We start from the raw sequence: 24,039 nt of genomic DNA, 5'->3' as shown, positions 1-24,039 counted from the left end.
CTGAAGAAAAGGCAGGACATAAATCTAATAATTAAATGCATTAAAATTAAAGACAGAATTCTACTTATGTAAATTTCAGATTTCACTGGGAAATTGCAATTACCTAAAATGTTCGGTCCAATGTGACATGTTCTTATTTTTGTTACTTTATCACGCCAAGAAACATGTGTTAGGGTATACTGGGGGTTGATAGACACTCCATTAATGACATAATTATATATCCTAGCTCTGTGTTTTGAAGGCCAAAGGAGCTGTTTTTTGTTAATTTACTGGATTTAGTTTCCAGTGGATTTAAATCTTCTGTGCAATGTATTGCTTATAATGAAGTTTGGAGAAACAGCAGCTACAGCAAAAAGACGCATCTTTAACCTGCGCCAAGCACCAAATTGAGTAGTTTCTTTTCAGCCAGAAAAGGCAATATTTTTGGCCCAGAGGCACAGCCAGAACGTTGAGGGCGTACAGCAAGCATGCTCACAAAATGGCAGCTATTGTGGACTTTCATAAAACACCCATTTATGGAAAGGTGAACTGGTTTCCAAGGATGGTCTTTGCCATCCCATTTGGGCCCAAAGATCTTCTTGGGGGTGAATATACAAAGGAGGGGCATTGCTTAGGAAAATGCCAGGGTTGTGTTTTTCAAAATTCTTTGTTCTTTCTTTAACAAACGTTTTTTAAAAGTTGGGAAGGTCATAGAGCATAGATGTTGTTAGTCCCCAGATGTGTTGCCAAGATACGTTGGGAGTCATAGGCCCTGCATTGCCTATCAAAGCTTCTTTGGGCTTGTCACATTTTTTCCCCCCCAGATCCTGCAATATGCAAGCAGAACTTGAGAATGGCTGCAAACTGAGTTCTCCCACCAGCATCTCTGTTGCTAGTTCATAGCTAATGGGACTTTGCCACATGTCTTCTCTTGCGGGCTCACAGTTTTGCTAACTCTGTTGAAATCATCCTGCCGGTGGGTGGAAATCCACATTTTTACGGCCTTAACATGTCCAAAGTATGCGAAGTGCTAGAAGCACAGTTCTGGCTCTGAACTCTGCCACTCTGCTAATAAAAACCATATTGATTTATGTCAGTGTTTACAACAAATTTCCAGCGCCACCACTGAAAATCCTAATTACAGAATCAACAACAACAACCCCCCCCAAAATTGTCACACAATAGCTTCCACTGGGAATTTCAAGCCAATTAATTAACCACTTCTCTCCAATAATCTCATCAGCTTTCTTCAAATTCTTTCAGCTTCCGCCCTTATAGATTTGTGGATCACAGAGGTGAGGCTACCGCTTCATTTTTCCATTTTTGTTTTTCGTTTACCTCTTTTTAAAAAAGAAACGAAAAGAAAAGTCATACGTCTGCTGAAAACCTGATTCCATTTGATTTACTTTCCAAGGCTGTTTTTCTTTTATTAAATATGTTTGACTGCGATTTCTAATTAAATGTCGAATTAATTTTGGCAAGCCAACCACAGATGCAGTTTATGCTCAATTTTATCAGACAGATTTATTTATAAGCTGTCAGCTTCTTGAAAAGACTTCATTTTAGAGCAGGCTTAAATTGCGAACAGTAGCTGTAAATGGGACTACTGTTCTCTCGGAGACCAAAGAAATGTGCTATAAATGTCCATTCCATCTGTGAGGAATTATAAAACAATCACAATCCTTGATTCTCCCCTCCTTCCTTCCTTGGGCCCTTTATTAAATTAGTTCAACTCAATTAAAAATAACTTCAAAAACATTTCAGCCTCCTTTTGTTTCATGAAATACTTGGAACTCTCTGCACGAAACGTCACCCTTTTAACTAATCTCTTTTGCTAAATGGCAGAGAATAGCAGTATTGTGACTTCAGATAGTACTTTCCAGGGTTTCTACTGTACCGAATTGAGGTCACTTCAAGACAATGCCCGACACCCAATAGCCATTCAAACATTCTTCACAACTCTATCAAGTGCGTCTTTCTTTTTTTTTTTTTCTTATAGCTTTTCTCTTCTGGCAAAGTCATGGGACAATTGGGGGGGAGGGGGAGCCTCCAGCACCATTTATGGGCACCATATTTGCACATGACAAAGACTATTCTTTCTGGTTTGCCAATTCTCTATTTAAGAAGGGGGGTGGAGGAAAAAGAAGAAGAACGAACAAACCCAGGATAGATTTTCCCACCACTATAATGATTGAAATGTTGCTAGGCCTTCAACAAAGCAGTCTTTCAGCATCAACTTCCTGAATTTAGTTACTTAAAAGCTAGACACAGGAAAGAAAGAAAAAACATATAGAATACAAGAAGTTGCATGTCATTTGATAAGCAATGTGTGCATGACCAACTAAACACCAAAACAATTATCAGAGAAATCAAGAAAATGGAGGTTATGATCCTTCCGTGCATGTTAACAGTGTTATAAAACATCTTTTTCTCTCCATACAGTAATGTGTGAACCTCTTTGCTGTGGTGCAAGCATTTGAGTCACTTGAGAGATATTAGCAATGCCAGCTACCAATAAATAAGAAAATCTATTGAAGACACTTTTGTGTTAGCCAAAGCTGGCTTTTCTCAAAAGGACAATCTGAAAATTTGTACACTCCTCCCCTCCACCCCATCTTTCTATATAATTGGATATAGACAAAGATGAGAAGGGAGCAAGAAGGAAGAAGCATGTTGAACACAAGGGCAAGGTGGCTGCTTTTTAATAAAAAACAGATCAGCAAAACCGTTCACAGGATAACTGTGCCTCAGCAAATGATTGAAATTAAAAATTCCTCTGGACTGGATTTGCATGCCTTCCTCGCACACTGCCATATTTTCTTAGGTACCTTGTGGAGCAGTTCTGGTGTACTGTACTATACCAGGCTGGCCACATGTGCATTAAAACGTTGCTGAGCAAGTGCGTTCTCCCCAGTGCTCTCACACAATCATCCTTCTAGTCCTTCTCTACCTGAAAAAGAAGACCAGAAATGGAAACCTTGCTACTGAGTCCAATGCCGAGAAGACTGACCTGCAGGAATGATTGTGGCCTAAATGCTCCTGGACTCTAACACACATCAAACTCAACTTAGAGGTTTCTTCGGCTGATGGTGGCAGGTTGCGCCACTGACACAGCCAACATTCAACTTGACTTTTAACAAACCCAAGAACTCTAAAGCAGGATAGCCACCTCAGGATATATGAGGTTCATGAGGTCCTTATACTGTTTGGGGCAGACTCCAGAGCCCCCTAGAATTGCACTGTCAACATTTGGCAACAATTGACATTTTGATACCCCAAAATGGAAGCATAATTTCCTGGCAATTCTTAGCAGAAAACAAAATCAAGGAGTAAACCGTTGTAAATGATTGCCATCAAAAAGCACCCAAAACAAGTGTTTCTTTGAAACAGCACTCCCCCAGAGATTTGACTTGCTCAACATTTCTGGGATTTAAGAAAGCAATCAAAACCTGGCTACTTGAAGAGGTGATAAATTGGGAGAGATTCTTCCTGTGTGATGGCAGTAAGGGTTTTTATGAATCCTCGGCACAGGAATATTTTGCTATTATTGTATTAAAATGGGTGGATGTAATGCTTGTGATTAACCTGGTTCTATTTCTTAGTTATTTTGATCCTATTTATGCATGGTAGGCTTGCGTGGTGCTCACAGTCAGTCGGCACCTGGAGCAGCATGTAAGCGTAGTAAAATAAATAAATAAATAAGGCCTGAAAAACCACATCTCACCTGATGGTGGTCCATTGCTGCTTCATGCCCTCCCAACCACTGAAAAAATATGGTTTCAGAGACTTAAAGGTGGCCCATCCTGGTTCTAAATCATGGTTGACCATGTGAGGGAGTGAAGTTGCGGTTGCTGTCTGAGTTTGGGAAAGGTAAGGTGCAGCAAGGCAGAAACACTTCTCACCCCGTTTCCCTCATTTCCCTGACTACTCACAAGGATCCAGGGGTCAGGCCTAGCCCAAGGAAATCCAGGAGACCATACAGAAATTATCCAGCAAGGTTTATTAGCTACAACCCATTTAAAGGAATCTTCCCAGACTGGAGCTCAGTTCCCAGGCTCAGCCAGTTCCTATCGATGGTATTTCTCAGGGAGGTGCCAATCTCCTCCGCTTATCTCTTCCTCGCTTCTCTGGAGATGAGAGCACATTCTTTACTCTCCTCCCACCATTCCAGTCCATCACATCAGGCCAGCTTTCCAACTGCCTGTGATAACTGAGCCACACCCTGGCATTTTCAAGGATGTGCTGACATCCAGAGGCAGCCTCACTCCTCCCAGGCTCTTAGCTTAGAAAAGCAAACTTTAAGACAGAGTGGAGGAGGAGGTGTGGATAGAGGATGTGTAAGAGGAAAGGTGACAAGCAAATGGCATACAGACAGGGAAGCGGAGGCGACGTCTGGAGATTGGCAGCTATTACAAGCAGTAAGACTGTCATTCAACAGCCAGGACCACGAGTTATGGCGAGCAGCATATCCTGGTGGGAGTCCTGCCTGGAGCTTGGAGCTTGGCCAGGAGCTCAGTAGCAACTAGAAGAACAACTACACTGAAGCAGCCCCTCATCTCTACTAGTGCAAGAATATATGGGAAAAGACAGAGGTTATGTGCCACTTTACAGATTTTATAGGCTTTATATATTTACATAGACTTTATACATTTTATAGACTTTTGCTTGAACTAAGTATTAAAGGACTATTAAAGACATATTTACATGGCAACATCACCTTGCAAGTCCTAGACGGGTGGAGAGCAATAGTCTGTTGTTGGGGAAGGTGCGTGCTGCAATAAAGCATTTTGTACAGATTTGCTACGCTGTGTGTCCAGTCCTTAGAGAACAAAGAACCCTCACAGACCGGTATATAAACCAGATTTCACTCAAAAGGATTGAGGGAGCTGCATAGAGTAAGCTCTCAGAAAGGAAAACTGGGGGAACATATGATAACATTTTTCAAGTCACACAGAAGATGGCCATAATCTTTATCCTTCCAGAGTACAGAAAGCTGAATAATGGTCTTTATCTGCAAGAAGAGCAATTTTGTTGCAAGGTATGGAAAAGTTTCTGCTGGTAAAGAAGTTTGACAGTGGAACTGAGATTCAAGGATGATGGTGGGTTCCTGTTTGTTGGACGTCTTCAAGCAAACCCTGGATTACTGTCTGTTAGAGATGCTTTAATCTGAATTCCTGCATCAAGCAGGTAGTTAACCTCAAAGGTCTCAGGAGCCTCTTCTATGAGTTCATGGTTCTGGTCAATCAAAACTCCGTGCATTAAGAATAAAGCGCATTTTGCCCCTTGCACTGTGTGACATTATGTTATCGAAAGCGGGCAAATTGTGCCTCAAACCCCAACTGAGGCTTTTACAAGCATCATGATGAGTTTTATTGCTTGGCTCTGAGAAATGGAGCAGAACATGAAAGTTGTTCTACACCCCGGTCACCCATTCCAGGATGTGAAGTGCAAGTCTGATTTACCCAGAGTGGTAGCCAGTACAAAAAGCAGGCACAACTCCATTCAGTGAGACGAGAAAGGGAGAACAGGTATGTAGGCACATTTTCAGACTCTTCCAATCAACTCTGGGCAGCTCACATCAACTGTTCCAGTAATCAGACTGTCTTTATACTTGTGTCCCAAACTGTAAAGTAAAAAGTAGTTGAACTTTTTCTTAAGTGGGTCACTCAATCTGTTTAGTTTGAACATTATATATTCAATTAATGCAGTAGAATTAGAAGGCTGATGCTTATTTAAAAAATAAAAAATAAAAAAAGATCATGGAATTGTCACCATATTGTTTGTGAACATATTTCCCTCTGCTTGGGCAGATTTTAATGTTGATACAATATTTTATAAGTATAAATTTTTAGGTAGCTCATTAGAAGATAGAACAGCCGCATGAAAAGTGCAAAATATAAAGAAGATAGTATAAAGGATAAGACTTCTGCTCTAAAATGGAATCTGGTGAAATTTCATTGTCTTTACTCAGGGCCACCTTTACGTCGCTGTCCTGATTTACACTAAACAGATTTGCAAAAGCCATTGTAAATAATAGCTCTGCCCTGAACAACTGCTTCCATCAGTTAAAAATCTGATCAGCCTTTCTGGTACCCAGAGACAGGAATTATGGAAATTGAGGTCTAACATATCTAGAGTCAACCAGATTTGGTAAACCTGTCTTAAATATGCTTATACGTGTACTTGATTCATATTTGTATCACATTATGGTGTTTCCTTGTATTTCAACAGTGTCAACTCTAGCTCTTAATCATACATAGTTCAATCCAAATCTCAAATGTAATGAACGTTCTATTATTGACAGTACATAAAAACTGGAATGCTGTTTGCATAAATGCTAAGCAATTGCATACCTAGTAAAAGGAAGTCAAATTTTAAAAAGCCTACAAATTCATTTCAGAAAAATATCTAGCCTGATGCTTCTGAAAGCCACCGTTCGCCAGCCATTTCACTGTTAATTAAGATTTCCATCCCATATTTTCAATTGTGGGGAATATACAAGACAAGCAGCAATGAAACGTAAGCAAAAGAAATAAATCATTCAGAATATCAAGAACAAACCAAAAACTCAAGCAGACATAGATTTTGAGGAATACAGAACATAAGGATTAACCAGCCAATCACATGAAATATCTTCTGGAATAAAAATGTCAGATGAAGTTTCCTCTCCCCTTTATTTTCTAACATTTATATGAAAGTGCTGCGAGAGATCACCTATTGGTTCAGAGTGAAGTATTATCAGTATGCAGCAGGTTTCTCTTAGCTCCAGCATTATTTCTCAAAAGGGAGACAGATACTTCAGAGGACAGCTGGTCCATGACTTAGAGGTCCTCCTGGGCTCACAGCTACTGCTGGATTTGCAGGTGGAGACCATGTCCAGGAGGACTTTTCCCCAGCTTTGGGTGGAATATCACTAGCATATAGTTTCAGTTCTGGCATTTTATAAGTAGCTGACAGGATGAACCTATCTCAGCAATGTCATCACTTAATCAAGTATTTTCTGTTTCTATATCTGTCTGATCAGTAGGGATTGTTGGTATGTCCACCTAATATTATTCTGTCATTTATCCCCATCCAACTCCATCTCCCAAGAAAAATGCTTCAAACTGCTTCAGTTTCCTCAAGAGGAAATACATATGAAAAAATGGATCAATACATCTTGAATAAGTACCACCAAAAGGTTTGCCATTTGTTTAATGGTCTTGCTAATCATCCTCTTTTAGTACCAGCTAAGATTTGTGGAGAACTTTTCTCATATTTAAGAATTATGTCTCCAGGGTTTCATTTTTGGATAATGTGATTTTCCCCTAGAGAAAACCTAAGATATAGTCCATTTATGAATGCAAATGGTACATAAATATAAAAATGCTTGTATGTGTGTGTAATATTTTGGAATTTTATGAGACACATTTTGATTTTTTACCCTTCCGATCCATTTTCTTCTTTACAGCCATGAAGAGTTCATGTGATACAGATTGGGAATTAAACAGAGAAAAAGAAAAGTGTCATATGCTTTCAGAACAGCTGATATATCGCTTTAGGCAGTATATCAGATACATATCATCCAAAGTTATGAAACTGACATTTAGAAAGAGAATAAATTGTACAATGTTAGAAAATCCAGACTAGAAATCTTAAAATATAGCCAGAACTATAACTTCTACTGGTATGAAGCAGTGGAAGAAGTCTAAGATGAACAATGTGTCACTTGAAGACCTCAGCATCAGATGGTTACTTGCACGTGTTAATCACAGATTAACAACACGTGAAGAACATTCACATCCCGTACCACCTGAGAAGCTGAACAGATCTCTTTTAGCCTTTACTTAAACAGAAAAAGAAGAAAAGAAATACATTGCCCCAAATCAACATTTTGTCACTACGGTGAGATCTGGGGTGCCACATGTCATAGACTCTTGAGGAAGCTGCATGGAGCCGACCTTCATTTGTGTTATCCTCACCCATCTTTGTTTGTGAATGAATAGGATTTTACTGCACAAACATGATCACATGGAATTCATAGTAACTTCCCTGAATTTAGGCCGTATCTCTTAAATGAGAGTCAGTTTGGTACAGTGCTTAAAGGCACTAGGCTAGTAACCAGGAGATTGTGAGTTGTAGTTCTGCCTTAAGCACAAAGCCAGGTAAATAACTTTGGGCCAATCACTCTCTCTCAGCCCTAGGTAGAAGACAAGGGCAAACCACTTCCCAAAAATGTTGCCAAGAAAACTGCATGGACTTGTCCAGTAAGTTGCCAGGAGTCAAGACTGATTTGAAGGCCCAGCTACAACACATCTCCTATCTATTTTAATGTAACACAACACAATTTGTCAAATGTAAGGCTGCCTAACTTATGACTCTATGCACAGCTATTCAGCCATTCAGTCCATCTGGCCTATTGAATTTATTAAATTCCAATGGAAGCTGTTTCTAACAAAATTCAACAAAATGAGAGAAATTTGTGTTTTCATTTGATGCTTCCAATTCAGCTAATTTTGACAAAGCTGGACTCTTTACTAGGCTGATACAGTTTAAACGCAATTTAAAAACACAGAGCTAAATGTGTATTATCTCTCCTCTTAAGCTGTGAATTATTTGTCAGAACAATGATGACAAAACACAATTTGTTTGTTCGAAGGGGGGGAAAAGTAGATGAAATAAATGCAACTAGTCACGTGGCACCAAATATTAGTATGATAGTGTAGCGACAACTGCTTCCTCTACTTTTTCAGTTGTCAGTCTTGACACAAAATCTGGCAGTCAACACACTGCTTGTTAAAGAGCCTTGAACCTCTCCAAGAGATCGTATGAATTTGTGAGATCCCATACCAGCCTCTGCTGCCACCAACTCCTTTTTCTTGCCTTCTCTCGTTCCTTCTCATTATGTAAAAGATTTTAAATGAGGTTTGTTCCAGGCTATTAACCTAAGCCGGGTGACCACAGAGATAAAATTTCATCGTCAGAGGGAACAAAGAAATTGCTTGGGTGTGGAAATTGCAATGACAAGGTTGTCTGGACAGATTGTGATGTAATGAAATGAAGTATCTGACAAATGAGTCTCAGAAACATAGGATGGGTGATAAGAGCTAATGCTAACACATTTAGAAGGTATTTAAGAAGACTTGACCAGAAGTTCCACAGATGAATTCACACATTCTGCTTACATTGAACCAGTAACGTGGTAAGTGAAGACAAAGTTGTGATGGACTTATTATGTTCATTATTGGGTTATTGCTGATTATCTTCTTACCAATAACATCTGGCTGGTCATTACTGCAAATAGTGGTGGATATCCTTTTAAGAATAAGTAAACATCATGAGGTAGGCAGAAACCTCCTTTGGTATCCATTGAGTTCCCTTTGCTAACGATCATCAAATGAACTTTGCAACACGGTGATAAAATTATGGAAATCAACTGCTCATTGTTATTATCAAGAACACCTCTGCCTCTTAGGTCTTCTTAGAGAATAAAAATGGTGGGTGGATACCGAGAAATCCACCAGGTGGGCAAAGGAGGGCAAACAATTAAACAAATAGTGCTCTACAGGAGGCAGAGCTTATATCCCAATGTTGTGACACACAGTTCAGCATTATAACAAAATCATTGGATACTGCAGACACCTCTAGGTGGATACAGCCAAATGTAACATATGTGCCTACATGTCCAGGAACAAAAACCAAAAATGGTACAGAGCATCTTGAAAGGTATTCACCAATATGCCTTCTAAAGCTGTGTTTTGTGACTGTCCATGCTCACCACAGCCTCCATGATAACCAGGCAGGCCCTGGTACAAGAAGCATTTTATGAGAACATCCAGAACAAGTTCTCAAGATTTACAAAGTTCCCCGTGCATCTATCATATGTGCATGCAGCAACCAGTGATGATGACCATCCACATGATGAAAGCAAATACCAAGTTGCATTGCATTATTCAAATCATGCTTGCTGATTATCATTTATCATTTATACCAAGCACACAGATTTAGGTTTTCCGCAAACTTTTCAACACTGTTCATTTGATAAGCTCTGTCCCTCTTTAAAGCTGCTGGAAGCTTTGTACACTCAAGATATTTTATTTTGTAGGTTTTATTAGAGCTGGATTTTTAAAACTGCTTTAGAAGCCAATATAGCAATGGGATCTGGCCCTTGAAGGATGAGGCCATAGATGTTCTTGGTGGAGCAACATGCAAATATGGAAAACAGAGTTTGCATTTTGACATGACATTTCACAATTCATCATTTTGGTGTTATTGTGTGGTGAGGGATGGCTATCTATGGATGGACTGTGAGAGAGTGAGGTAGTGTAGGAAGGGAAGGGAAGGGAAGGGAAGGGAAGGGAAGGGAAGGGAAGGGAAGGGAAGGGAAGGGAAGGGAAGGGAAGGGAAGGGAAGGGAAGCTATGAGGTGGACCATGAAAATTACATGCTCATTTCCAGCTATTGAACGTAGAACTTTGATGGACCTAAGAAATTTATCTATAACATGTAGTAAAGATAGACATGAAAGGAACTATATTTAAACCACATACCTGAGGATCAGAACCAAACGTGCATCCCAGCGTTAGGGATAAGATCAATCTTTGTAGATTTCCACCTAACAAGGCTTCATCCTGAAATGTTGAGAAGAGACATAATATAAGTTTCCTTCAGCCAGAACTGGTTGGTAGATTGACTGACTGATACAGATGATCCATATCTTGATTTTTGTGCCAAAACATTTCACAAAGATTTAAAGCATATAAAAACCTCTAATATATTACAATATCAATTCAACTCATTTATAAACAAAAAAGCAGCCATCGGAACCACAATTTGAGCAGAAGTTCAATTTTTACTATGTATTGTTAGCACAACATCTCAGAAAAGGTCCCCAAATTATTTGGAAAATAAAGCAAGTTTCCACTGGGAAACAAATAAGAACAGGTTGGACTTCCTCTGGGAACAAGCTACAGAGCTATGGTGCCATCACAGATGAGATCATGGTCCTCAGGATCTTTGGGTGCAAAGTGGATGCAAAACTGAGGAAAGAATTATTAAGTATGTGTAGTAGGAGGTAGGGTTTTAGATGTTGAAGGCAAGTGTAACTTGGCTTCAGTAAATAATGCAAACGTTTCAAAGTTGGCATCAGATTCTTTTTACAGTCCAGGCCACAAACAGGCAAACAATAATAAGGCCCATCATGCTGATTGTCTTCCCACCCATAGGATTTCCTGTTGTAGCTCCTTGTCCCTGTTCTGAAAGGAAGGGACCTTTAGTGTGTGTTGTTTTAGTTTTTAGTTTTACTGAAGAAGCGAGTGGGCTACAACTGGAAAAAGCAAAAGGGGACACCAATGATGTTTCAACATCTCATGAAGACATTGTTTCCAAAGTCTGGAGTTTTCTCATGGCAATGCCTGTGACAGATTCCTCTGAGAAAGAAGATGGGTCAGGTAATGCCATGAATCCTTTGTATCAAAGGAGCCATCCCAAGCACATGGCTGAGATCAGATCCAAAACCCATTTTTCTGGGTCCTTCTGCCCAGGATCAGCCTATGTGAAAAACAATACAAGTAAATATCAGAAAGCAGAGGGTTGCCAAAGAACTCAGTTCACAGAGGAGAGGGCCTTGGGAATACTTGAGATGCGTTCAAAACATATGTCCATACAGCCAGGTTATGTCTGATATACACCAACGGAGTTAAGATATAGAACCAACAGCCTACAGTATTCTCTATGGGAGCAGTTCACTGGGGGAAACATATGTTGCTTACAAGTCTATGTGATTGGATACGCTTAACCTTTCAACAGTGAGTGCCTGAGATACCTTCTTGATATATTCCTTTCCTACCCTTTCCTACCCAAACCCCAATATGAATTGGTAAGCTTAGCCCAGGACAGGGCCACATTTCTAATTAATTCTTGTCCCCACTCTTCTCTCTCCCACCTTGACAAGAGACAATCCTGAACATGGGGAAAATTAGTATAAGGTCCTACGGACACCGCCAACCATTATGGTTGTATCTCAGGATTTAATGCTTTATACACTACATCAGCTCTGAAGGACTAAATGCTATTGTCCTCTGAATTTAGCCTTGCTCCTTCCTTCTCATTAAATCCTCAACATACCATGACGTAAAATCCAACAGCTTGCCAGAAAAGGGAACTAAAATATCCTAGTAAACTTGCAGGAAAGCCTTGATGTACGCAGGGATACCTTTTCAAATATGAATCTTCTGAAGAAGCTTCCGAAGAAAATCCAATTAAATTAGCACGCAGTGGCCCATTTTCAGCACGGCATTCCAGTGCAACATTTAGATCTAATATCCCTTGCTTTTCTTCATGCTGTAAATTAAGTCACACTGCCCATTGTTTTAACAGATTTAATTCCATTACAGTTTGATGGCATTATTATAATTATTAGGATAAAAACAGACATACACACACACAAAAGATCATCTCCTATTCACTGGCTAGAGGACTGAACTGAAATTTACAATCTGCTGTGAAAAGGAATATGTCACAAATGACAGGTCTACGTTTGCCCAGGTTTTACGTTCTTATTTTGGCTGTTACCTACCTGGGGCTTAAAACTGCAAATTACTATAATATTGCATATCAAAACAAAACATGGCAAAGGGCATTCCAAAATGCCTTAGTTCTAAGAAATTCAGTTCACATCCGGTTATTTCACGATTGAAGGTTAATTATCTGACAACTGCAATATTAGGTGCTGATTTGAATGTGTGAATGAGACTCCTGTCTGTTAGGGTAGGGAAAGGGCCAAGGGAGGGGTGGTATGGAGAAAGCTGGTGGTATTTTAAAAGACAAATAAAATAAATAAATACGTCCTACCACTTTTTTTCCTGAGAAACTTCCCAAACGCACAATATGATGTCATAGGGCTGTGCAGTGCTTCAGACTGGGTTCCAAAAAAGAGGTACCTAAAGCCTGAAGAAACATACACCTGGCTGCTGTCTGCAACCATCTTGAACAGCCACGTCTTTTCCCAGGATCACATGGCTGTGCGAGCCCAGGAAAAGACACGGCTGCTTTAAACACTTACAAAGAGAGGTGAGGTTTGGGCCTCCACAAATCTTTTTTTGGAATTAAATCCAAAGTCCTGGTTCCACATCCAATGAAGTGTTACTAACTTGAAACCCACTCATTAACCGGGCACTCTTACATGATTTTAATTATGAAGGAGACATGAATCAAGGCAGTGTGTGCCTACCGCATGCCCCACCTTTCCACCGCCAACCCTGGCTGGTGAAGAACTTCCACTGCGGTTTTGAAATACTGACATTTATTTCCCCATTATATGTTGTTGGGCGACTTTTATGATTAACTGCTCAATGGAACCAATGGGGATCTGAGATAAATAGTCTCATACTGCAGATCACAGAAAGCATCCCAGCTTTTGTGACTGGCTCTTTAATCTAAAACTGGCCAAGACTGAAGAGGAGGACAAAGCTTAGGCTGTGGAGAAAAGAATGGGAAACAATTAGTGTGTTGATGTCAGCTTAAAGGAGGTCACAGCAAGATCAATCTTTTCAGCATCTGTTCTTTAATTTAAAGAAGGGGGGAGGAGAAGCTGTGTCCACTACTCATCACTATGGTAACTTTCAATATTGTACAACCAGAACCAGTTACGTTTCCAACATCACTAGAGATTGATGGAGCTAAAAAAAACAACAGCAACGGAGAAATGTTCAAAAGAAGCAAGGCAAATGATATGGAGATTTTCCTTATTTGCTAAAATACAGCTATGGGAAAGGACGCTGTTTCAGGTGCTTCGGTGGAGAAGCTCTTTTGATCACTCTGGGGCAACTGCAAAGACTGAAATGCCACCTGACACAGAATAGGGATGCTGGAAAGACTCTAAGTCTCTAGTCCACATCAGTTTCACATATTTCTGCATCTCCATTTTTTAAAGACAAAACTGCACAGATTGTCCATGCATTTCATCTCAAAGTATGGATTTTATCCCAAACTACTCATTTATGTGGGTTGTATTCTGAATGATGCATTGCCCATAACAAAAATGCTGCAGTATAAATGTTTCTTGTGTGGATTCCTGATATTATTTTAATGCATTCTGACTTCCTTTACTATTGTCATTGCTGTTTTTATCATTAAAAGTATTACTGTTATTATTATTATTATTAGCATAGTCAGCCAAATGTTTAGACTGGATATGGCATTTTTATCCACCTATCAAGTCCTTCCCAAGGACCTGGGGTAGACAGATGTTGTTTGATGGGGTTAAAGGTATCATCGCAGAATATAAGCTGTTCCAAGTAAAGTTGCCTTTTGCAACTGACTGATGGTGATTTTATCAATGCTGAGGGTGTTCAAGTGGTGCTCCAGATGTTTTGGGATTGTATTATTATTATTATTATTATTATTATTATTATTATTATTATTATATGTGTTTGTTGAGAGATGTGCTGCAAATTTCAGTGAATGCGAATGCTTTATTGGAAGGGCAACTTCACTGCAATCTGCTTATTAATTCAAGAGTGATCCAGATCAATTGATTAAAACGACAATCTAAACAAGGTCACAGAGCAACCCAAACTACACAGTTGCTAACGGTAAAAGGGGGTCCTGCTATCTCATCCTCTGACATAGTATTTCAGACGCCTGTTGGATATTAGCTATTCGGGGCTGCTGTATTTTTATTCGTGCGGAATTTCAAGGGTCAGATATAGATAGTGGCATTTCAAAGTGAAGGTGGAACCTGGACACAGACATGTGATAAAACAAGATTTCTGACAATTTGACTGGAAGCCAACTGTGCTTGATAATGAGAAATCTAGGGGCATATCTACAATGTTGAGTTGAGATGTTATTATTCAATATACATCAGGAACCGACACCCCCTGCACCAATCAGTTCTCACTTGTTCTAATAATAGCCATACTATTTATTCTTCAAGTTAATAGCTGCTTTTCCTATTCCTGCTTTCCTCTTTTTGCTGCTTCCCCTCAATTTACTTTTTTGACATAACCGTGTTATTGATAGGGGGAATCTGCACCAGAGAAAGTCGGGTTTTTTTTCACTTTTTCCTGTTCCTCACCCCCTTTGTCCCTAGATTACTATTTAGTCCTTGTTTGTGTGTGTGTGTGCACGCATGGTTCCTTGTACGGTTGGTTTCCAATCATTGTTGCAATACACAGAGTATCTTCATGTGATTGATTAAGAATGCTAGATCTATACTACCTGTTGATAAGGAGAGAGTAGATTACGTATCCAAATTCAATAAGTAGAGAACATTAACAAAAGAATAGAAGCTGGGAATATAATAATCACCAATAAATGGCCTTCCTGGGAGGTGAACAACTTTATTTGAGGATGCTAAAACTTTTATTACCTATTTGGCAAAATATAAGATTATAGAGTTTCTGTTGTCAGAAGGGGCAGAAAAATACTATCAGTGCATCACATGTATTGAAATACTCAACAGCCAAAAAAAGTATGCATGTAGAAAAGGAGATTTTCATGAAGGAAATGGCATAATCTTTCTTTTTGACAGGTAGGCTTCTAGCAGCAATTTAATCAGGAAGGTTCTGCTTATCCATATGACTACCCAGTACTGTGTTCTAGGACACAAGTAATGTAAACACTAAATTATTCCAGGACCAAATTATAACCTCTCCCCTTCAATTGCCAGATTCCTTCAGGACCAGACCCTTGGCTTAATTTAGAACCGAAGTGAACAACATTTGCGGTTGTGGAACAGCACCTCCCATTATCCCTCAGCACTCATCATACTCTCCAGAAATCTCAGTTTCCAAACTTAAAATCGGGTATCTCTTCCAGATGGCAAGTTTGCACTTATCTGAATTATGATTGGTTTGACTTGGCTCCTTTTCCACAGGTATGCATTTCACTCATTGTTCATCATCAGATTATCTACAAATAATCTCCCTGCCGTTCTGTACAATTTGCACAACCGGTGTTCAGTTAAGCAAGTTAACACAATGCATTGTATACCCAATTATAACTAGAGAACACGCTTCTCTGGCCTCCCCTTTCAATGGACTTCTTACCCCACATGCCATTTCATTCTGAGATCCAACAGAAAATTGAGACATCTAGCCAAGCTATAGCTTCTTTTCATATCCATCTAGTAAATAATCTCTTTAAACTTATATATGACCTTTCCCTGCTTAAAACTCCCCTTGCTCTCTTGCTTGTTCATTTCTGCAACCTTTTTCATCTAATCCATCAATTAGTTCACATTTCTCAGCAAGTAGCATTATAACACTTCCAGGCAATAAAATAAATCTTTTTATCTAGCAAACTGCATTTGTCATATTGTGTTTGACACTCCCTGACCCTCAAAGGGAGATCACTGTCGCATCATAACATTGAGCACAATTGCAGGAAATGCATTTTTTTTTTTTTTACATTTTGAATAATCAGTGTTGAAATCTTGATCATTCACAGGAGGAATCAGTCTTGAGTTATGAAATAAAAAATTTCCATCAAGAAGGCAAGCCAAGTTTTTTTAAAAAATGTAGCCTAATTTCCAATTGGCTTTGCCTTTATTTCTACAAGATAATCTACATAATCATGATATATGTAGAAACAAATATATATAAGCCATAAATCAATGTCAAAGAGGAGTTCTGTAGGCCATCCTAAGCCAACAGTAAAATGATGGACTTCAACTCACTTCAGCCAACAAACATGATCAATAGCAGGATTGTAGGAGTTGTAGTCCAAAACATCTGAAGGACTCTGCATTGCTTAATCCACATCTGCAAGGCAAATATGATGGAGATTCAGGCAAGTTTACTGCCTTCTTCATTCCCCAATCAAACAGTGTACATCTCTGAGATCAAAGACTTCCCACTGACTGAGCCAGATCAAGCTGCATGACTTAGGGGCATGCAAAGTGGACAGCCCACTTACTGATCCAGATCAATTCAAGCTTGGATAACAGGTGTACTTTTTTATTAAGCTAAAAAGCATCAGATGTTGTAACTTTTCCTCTTCAGAAAGGATTTCGACCTCCTGATTATTTTAGTTTTCCAATTCTACTCAGAGCCAATGTGATGTCGTAGTTAAAGTATGGGAATGGGACCATGGAGATCCAAGTTCAAGTCCACTGTCAGCTATGGAAGCCTGGACTATTCTTGACTAGATGCTCCTTAACCTAACCTACTTCACAGCATTGTTATATGATTAGAGGTAGGGAAAAAATGAAGATGGAAGTATTATATACAGTGTGCTACTATGACCTCCTGGAGGGAAGAGCAGTTATACATCTAACAAAAAGGATTGAGTCTACAACTTCCTCATTGTGGAATAACGCTAGAATTGTAAGCAGTTCTTTCATACCATGACTTGTCTAATGGCATTACAAAGATGAGAGTCTTATTTTCCTTTCTAGAGGATGGATCAACTCTCCACCTTAAGATCTTTTCGCAAGACAATCACTACTATCTCATACCCCATCAGTGTATATAGGAAATTACAGACTTTCCCCCCAGGATACGTCACATTACACTTTTTTACACTGAACTGTTTTTGCCATTTTAGCACCCATTCCCCTCTTTAGAGGGATCCTGGGGCAACTCTTTGCTATCCCTTTGCCATAGGTTGCTTAATGATACAGGATCCTCTTTTCAATTTACAAGGGGACAGCTACTGTGTTTAGAACATTATTCTATTCAAGAGCATTCCATTAATTTCCAGCAGAGACAGACAGTTATGGTGACTGCTAAAACAATGGTTCCTTGGTATGTGCCTATTAAGGTAGTCTGATTTGTTCTCCAAAGACTATTTTGTATTGCCTGACCACTAAGGTGTTACAAGCAACAGAAAAGATGTCAACTTTGCTTGTTTTTTAGAAGTCCAGTTCTGTATAAAGCATTTGCCATTGTAATTTGGGAAAAACACTGGAGAGATGGCAAACAATTTATCTTTGCTTTTTGGTCAACTTGCTTTTCTGTTTTCCAGCTGATGGTTCATGGTTTAAAACATCACAAACATCCACCTTTCTAAAATTCCTATATGTAACTGTGGGCTGTATGGCAGAATCCCTCCATATACATGGAAATTAAAACAGGCCTAAAAGGGCCACACTGCATCATCTCCAATTGGGGGGTAAGGGGAAGAAGAATACCCCACTGAGACCCATCCCCATGCCCCAAGGGATGATCTTCCAGAGAACAGGCTGCTATCACAGAACCTGCAACATCCATAGTTTGGTGTTATAGAACAGTGGTTTGTGGATTTACAGAATATCATGTCCCAAACTACAAGAGGCAACAAGGACTTTGCCACAGGGGAAAGAGCAATCCCATTGGGACAGCCAGTTCTTAGGAAAGGCATTGAAAATAAAAATGCCAGCATCATGATGCCCATATACAAATCTAAGTGTGAGAGATCCTGGGAAGCAGTCAGAAGAGGAGGAGTTGAATTTATGTGAGAAGAAGCAACAGAGCCCAGATGTGGGGGACATGAGAAGGAAGCATCACAAAGAGACTTTGCCTTAATTAACTTACTATAAGTCTACAATTTGCAAGATTATGTTTTTGCCCCTGGTTATGTTAGCGCTTCAGGGGCAGTCCAGATGAGAAGCACAACAATGCCTTCCAGCTTTATCTTTATTGTAAGGTCACATTAACAGAATCTTGCAAGTCTGAAAGCATTTCTCCCTTCCTTTCCTTTTACTCTCTGGAAAACTAGGGAGGGTCCCTTCTGAAACGCTTCTACCTCCCCTCTGTCAGGTTCAGCCTGCACCGCACGCCTAGGAACTTGCCCAGCCGCGCTTTAGTCAATTTCACCGCTCGAGCGCTAGCGCAGAAAGAGGAAAGGCGAAACCGCAAGCTAATGAATGGGCCACCTGGCGCCACTTCACTAATCTGGAGCGGATGCGTTGTGTTAACGCCAGAGGGCCGCGGGCGCTATAGACAAAGGAGAGAGCCGCGGAACTGAGGAAGAGATCAGCGCGAGGGGATGCCCTGGCTGGGCGCACGACAGAAGCCCCAACACGCCATAGGCAACAACAATCAAAGAAACAGGAGAACTGGGCTGAACCTGCCATTCCAGTAGAAGGGGGGGATTACAGGGGGCAATCTGCAATCTAATTTGTAATATGTAACCTAGCAACGGGGCCCGGCCCGCGGGGGGATTGAGACAACTATAAAGGAGTAAAGTAAATGTACCAAGCCAGTCCTGGCTTTGCTTGTGACTGCTACGTTACGCATGAGTAAACCTCTTTTGTGAACCACACTTCTCTGTCGAACGGGGCAAACCTTACACCCTCTGCTTCTGTGGGCTGAGATATCTTTTGCATGATGGTTGTCCAGTGTGCGGCTCTTCCTCCTGTCTCCCAAAGTCATTCCCATGTACCATTACAGATTAGCATTAAACATGCCTTTTTGAAATCCAGGTGGTTCTTGCTTCTTTGCTTTGCCAGCTATGGGCCTTGACCCTAAGGGATCTCTACATCTGGAGGACTATGGATAGCTCTGATCACACTTGAAAAAAGATATGAAAGAACCAGAGTACATGTAGAAGAGGGCAACCAAAATGATTGGGGACATCTTCCCTATGAGGAAAAGCTAGAAATGTGAGGATGCTTCAGCTCAGAAAAAAATGACTGAAGGGGGACACAACTGAGGGGTATAAGATTATGCACAGACAAGGAGAAGCATTTTTCCCTCTCTCAAAATACTAGGACTAGGATCAGGACTAGCTGATTTGGTTCAGGTTTTGCAAACCAGTTCTTAAATTCTTCCTCTGAGGAACACATGGAGTTCAGGAGTATCAGGTTGAGCAGAGAGCTCATAATTTCCAAGAGCTGGACAAGGTGCTCATTTCCACACTCTCGATGCCTGAATCCCCACCAGTTGCCTCCTGTACAGCCATGGCTTCTAATGGTGCACACCAGCTGCTGTGTCTCAGAAACAAAGGTGGACTGGTTCCCTGCTGGCAAGATCCAAGATACCAATAGAAGAGAATATACGTAGCTCAGGGTTAAACTGTGGAGTCCTTGGGGTTCTCTGAGCTTGGTTGTTTTCTTGCAGATGTTTCATTATGAGCAAACCCCACTCCCTTCTAGCACGGAAGATGTTACCTAGCTGGGTAATGAAACATCTGCAAGAAAACAACCAAGCTCAGAGAACCCCAAGGACTCCAAACATCCAATATAAAATTCCAGGGGGATGACTAAGTTGAAGAAGAATGACAAGTGGGGATAGAACTGGTGGTTGCCAAATTTAGATAATGCTCCCAACCAGAGTTCATCCCATGAAACTAATTGGAAGGAGACTGAAAACAGATGAAAGGGAGCAAGTTTTCCCATAGCACATTATGGTTAAATTCTCTATCATAAGACATAGTGCTGAGTACGAACTTGAATAGCTTTAAAAGGAGACTGGAGAAATTCACGGAGGACAGAATTATCAAGGGCTATTGGTCTGGAAGATTTCATGTTACCCCTAGATTGGGGCAAATTCTAGTTGCAGGAGAACAAAAGTGGGAGAGAGGAACATCTCCATCTCCTACTTCTGAGCATTCCTGAGGCATCTGGTGGGAACTGTGAAAAACAAAACGTTGGACTATGACTTTGGTGATCCACCACAACTATTATTATGTTTCAGCTGAGAAAGTGAAATATGTGAGCTGTGACATGAAACTGAAAGCCATTAGCTAGAAGTCCTTCAACCTAAGATCCCCAGAAACAGCAACACATGCATTCTCAAAGTAGGGCTGTGATATCTAGCCTGAAAGATGTTTTCCTGGCCTCTAATGGTGGCCCAGATTTTTTCAGCCCAGATTTAGCAACCTGCCTCAATTAGGGACTGGCAATTTTTCAGCAAAAGCCTCTTGCAGACCACGCTCTTCCTAGAGAAGAGAGGAGATGGCATCTTTAGCTGCTCACCTGCCTTAGAATACTCTCAGCCTTTCTTTTTGGACCCTTTGGGACCCTGGAAAGATGATTGGTTTCCTTCCAGCTCCTCTGTTGGGCTCTTGATGCTATTTGTTTATTACACAGTAGATCATTCTTAGAGAAAGAATTCATCTGGTGCCACCCTTCCCATAGATGCTGAACCACTAGATGGAGACAATTTAAAGTTGAACACTCCAGAAGGAATATGGATAAACAAAATATGGCTAACTCTTCCTGGCCACCTGCAGGAGCAACCTGCAAGGCAAGATCAAAGGATATGTATTAATATATCCTTTCTCCCCCCACCCACCCCTTCTCTCTTTCTAAAACAAGGAGCTGGTTTTTAAAAGCATAATAGCGGCAAACAAATCTATAGCAGCCATGAGTAAATCTGAGTCCTCTCTTTTGGGGTATTCACCTTATATCATAAGGGAGAATACATGCATGCAGAAACACCTACCAGCTGGGAAGGATATATTTTGAAATTAACCAAAAACTTCAGAATAGAGGTAGAGATAGAAGCAGCAGGAATCCTGCAGCTACAGTGCTTTTGGCTCAGCCTTAGCTTTCCTACTAGTTGTGTTACAGCTAGAAAAACCCATTTCTCAGTTGTAAACACTTTGTATGAAAATTCACACACATTTGGATGTGCACTTCTAGCAAAACAGGCCCAGTGGGAAGTCAGCTGCAAGTTCTGACTCTTTAAAACTTCTCAGGTGGTCTTGACCTCTCTCAGCATATTTCGCTGATGGGATGTTAGGCAAAGTGACTATCCACAGGCAGAAAACTAGCATGGATATATAGGTACCTGAGTTTCTCTATTTGCTTAAAAAAAAAAAACAGATTAATTTCCATGCAATTAATGAGCCTGTTGAAAGATCTGTTTTACAGCTGCTGCTGCCGCTACTGAAAAATGATGACAAGAAAGGAAATGAAAAATCAAAGGAGGAAACAATTACAACAATATTCACCACAACTATTTACTTATTTAATAAGCCTTGGAGAGAAGGGAGAAGGTAATCAAGAGAGTATGTTTTATTGTGGATTAAGATAATATTTAATTTAGCTTTCCTTTTAAAGATCCATTCAATCATCTGTTAAGGCTTTTACGTCTCAAGCGGTTGCAAAAGAATTTTAGGAGTTCTGCTGGCAGTTGTACAAAAACGGGTTCCCAAAGGCAAAGAGAACTTCTACCTCTCAGTTTTCAAGAGGATAAACAGGACATGCCACAAAATGTTGCACTGTAGAAAAGTCCTGTTTTTTTCCAGAATGTACCACTTCATCCCTTCAGCTACAGCTTTTTTCATTCCTACCACCATTCCCACCATGGCCGTTCAACGTATTCCATCTTCTCACCACTACTTCTGCAAATCCTGGAATTTCTGGATCTCTTACCTCTGATGCATGGATGCTACTGCTTTGATTCTTTAAGGACTACCCTAATTTGTGACTTAAAAAGAAAGGAGAGGGCAGCAGTCATACGAAAAGCAAAAGTTGCTTGGATTTGTGGTTAACACCTCTCATTCAATCTGATGAAAGAGAACTGGCTTTCAAACTTTATTCTAATGCAGAAGAGGATTTCAACAGAGTACTATCTTCTTACACTTTCTGAATGAGCAAGTGGCCAAGGAGTGTGTGTGCAATTATCTCTCCACAGTCTGCAGCATCGATGGCTTTCTAGACTCAGTAAATCTCATGAGGGCTCCTCCCATCAGACTTTTTGGTTGTGTAGTATAGCCAGCCAGGGATTGCTTCAGAGTGTCGGAAAGAGATGGAAGAGGGGGAAAATATACAGTATCACCAGCAGCATTTTGGTGAAAATCTACAAACTTAAAAAAAAAAAAATCATAATCAAAATGTACATTTCAGCTGATTCTTTTGAGCACGCTATTTCTCAAAATATGGATTCTGTGTCTAGGCATGGATTTTTAAATGTGTGTGCGTGCGTGCATGTATATATTGAATTGCAGATTATAGAATAACAGCCTGAAAGTGAGAAATGAAGGTGGAGGACCATGTTCCTCAAGCAACCCACAAATGAGCAGCTGGTGCTGGCTAAAATGGGTGGCAGAAGCAAAGCCATGCTGGATGGAAGAGAAAAAGGATTCCCAGGCTTTGAAAAAATTAAATGAAAAAAAAAATAAGGAAGACAAAAGTATTACAGTAAGAAGATTAAAACCCACAGTATAAAAAGAATAGTGTTGAAGTCAACAGGATAAGGAATTAAATAGCCTAAAAGCAACTTATGAAGAATGAAAATATTTAAGGTAGAATTCTGGTGTCAAAGCAGCATAAAAAAAGGAAAATATTTTTGTGGAAAGCATGCAGCAGTTGGTTGCCACCACCGGTTGATCCCTGTCCCATTAGATGGTAAGTCCATACAAAGAATCGTAAATTCTGTGGTGTTAGGGAATGGGTAAACACATGGAATAATAGTAACAGTATTTTTATTTAGTGTGCATTTACAAGTAATTGTAGGTAAATCCATAAAATAAAATACAGACCAGTATCCACAGCAAAACAGTAACATAATCAATAAATTTCCTAATATCAGCACAGCCATCACAAAACTCCAGGGGACTCCAGGGGATGGGGGAATTAGTGAGACAGCTCCCTTATTTTTAACTTCCTTTTATTCTCTGTTTTATTTTGCTTCATATTTTTTTAATGTAATTTACTGTTTTTAGCTTTGTTGTACACCGCCCAGAGTCGCCTGTGGTGAGATGGGTTGACAAGATAAGTTGATTTAATAAATAAATAAATAATAAATAAAACCTATGTTAAATAGTAACAACAAGAGTTCTTCCAATTTTATTGAGGCCCTGCAAAAACAAGCATCTAAGGGCCTTTTGAAACTTCAAGAGATTAGAGTCAAGACATAATTTGAGGGGTCGGGAGCTGAATAGGAAAAAGCCCAGCATTTTATACGTATCTGAGTTTCAGGCTGAGTTTCAAGCGATGATGACCTTTGAAGACCCAAAACAATCAATACGAATTGGTCTTAGAAACACACTCAGAGCAAGGACAGCTGACAAAATGCAGGCCTAATACAGGCCATTTCACAGACCATGATTGATAGCATCTTGCACCTAATTGTGGTACCCCTCCTGTGTTCAAAGGCATGTAATGCAACACAGCCCAGCAGCATCCAGAACAGGAGACAAATGGCAA

General features: G+C 40.1%; 1 long non-coding RNA gene across 1 annotated transcript in view; it reads right to left on the bottom strand.

The window, feature by feature from the left end:
• Positions 1-10,506: 10,506 nt before the first annotated feature.
• The window catches only part of LOC148215978 (uncharacterized), a 163,156-nt gene continuing 149,623 nt past the window's right edge, over positions 10,507-24,039 (bottom strand). Inside the window, exon 3 of the long non-coding RNA XR_015796336.1 lies at positions 10,507-10,588. This is a non-coding gene — a long non-coding RNA (uncharacterized LOC148215978). The remainder of the gene's footprint in view (positions 10,589-24,039) is intronic.

The sequence above is a fragment of the Python bivittatus genome, unplaced genomic scaffold (genome assembly GCF_059951505.1).
Source record: "Python bivittatus isolate LINGU-HERP-01145 unplaced genomic scaffold, Pbiv_v1 ctg000330_np1212, whole genome shotgun sequence".
In the NCBI taxonomy this organism is placed as follows: domain Eukaryota; kingdom Metazoa; phylum Chordata; class Lepidosauria; order Squamata; family Pythonidae; genus Python; species Python bivittatus.
The sequence above is the reverse complement of the archived record's forward strand: the minus strand, read 5'-3'. Positions and strand labels throughout refer to the sequence as shown.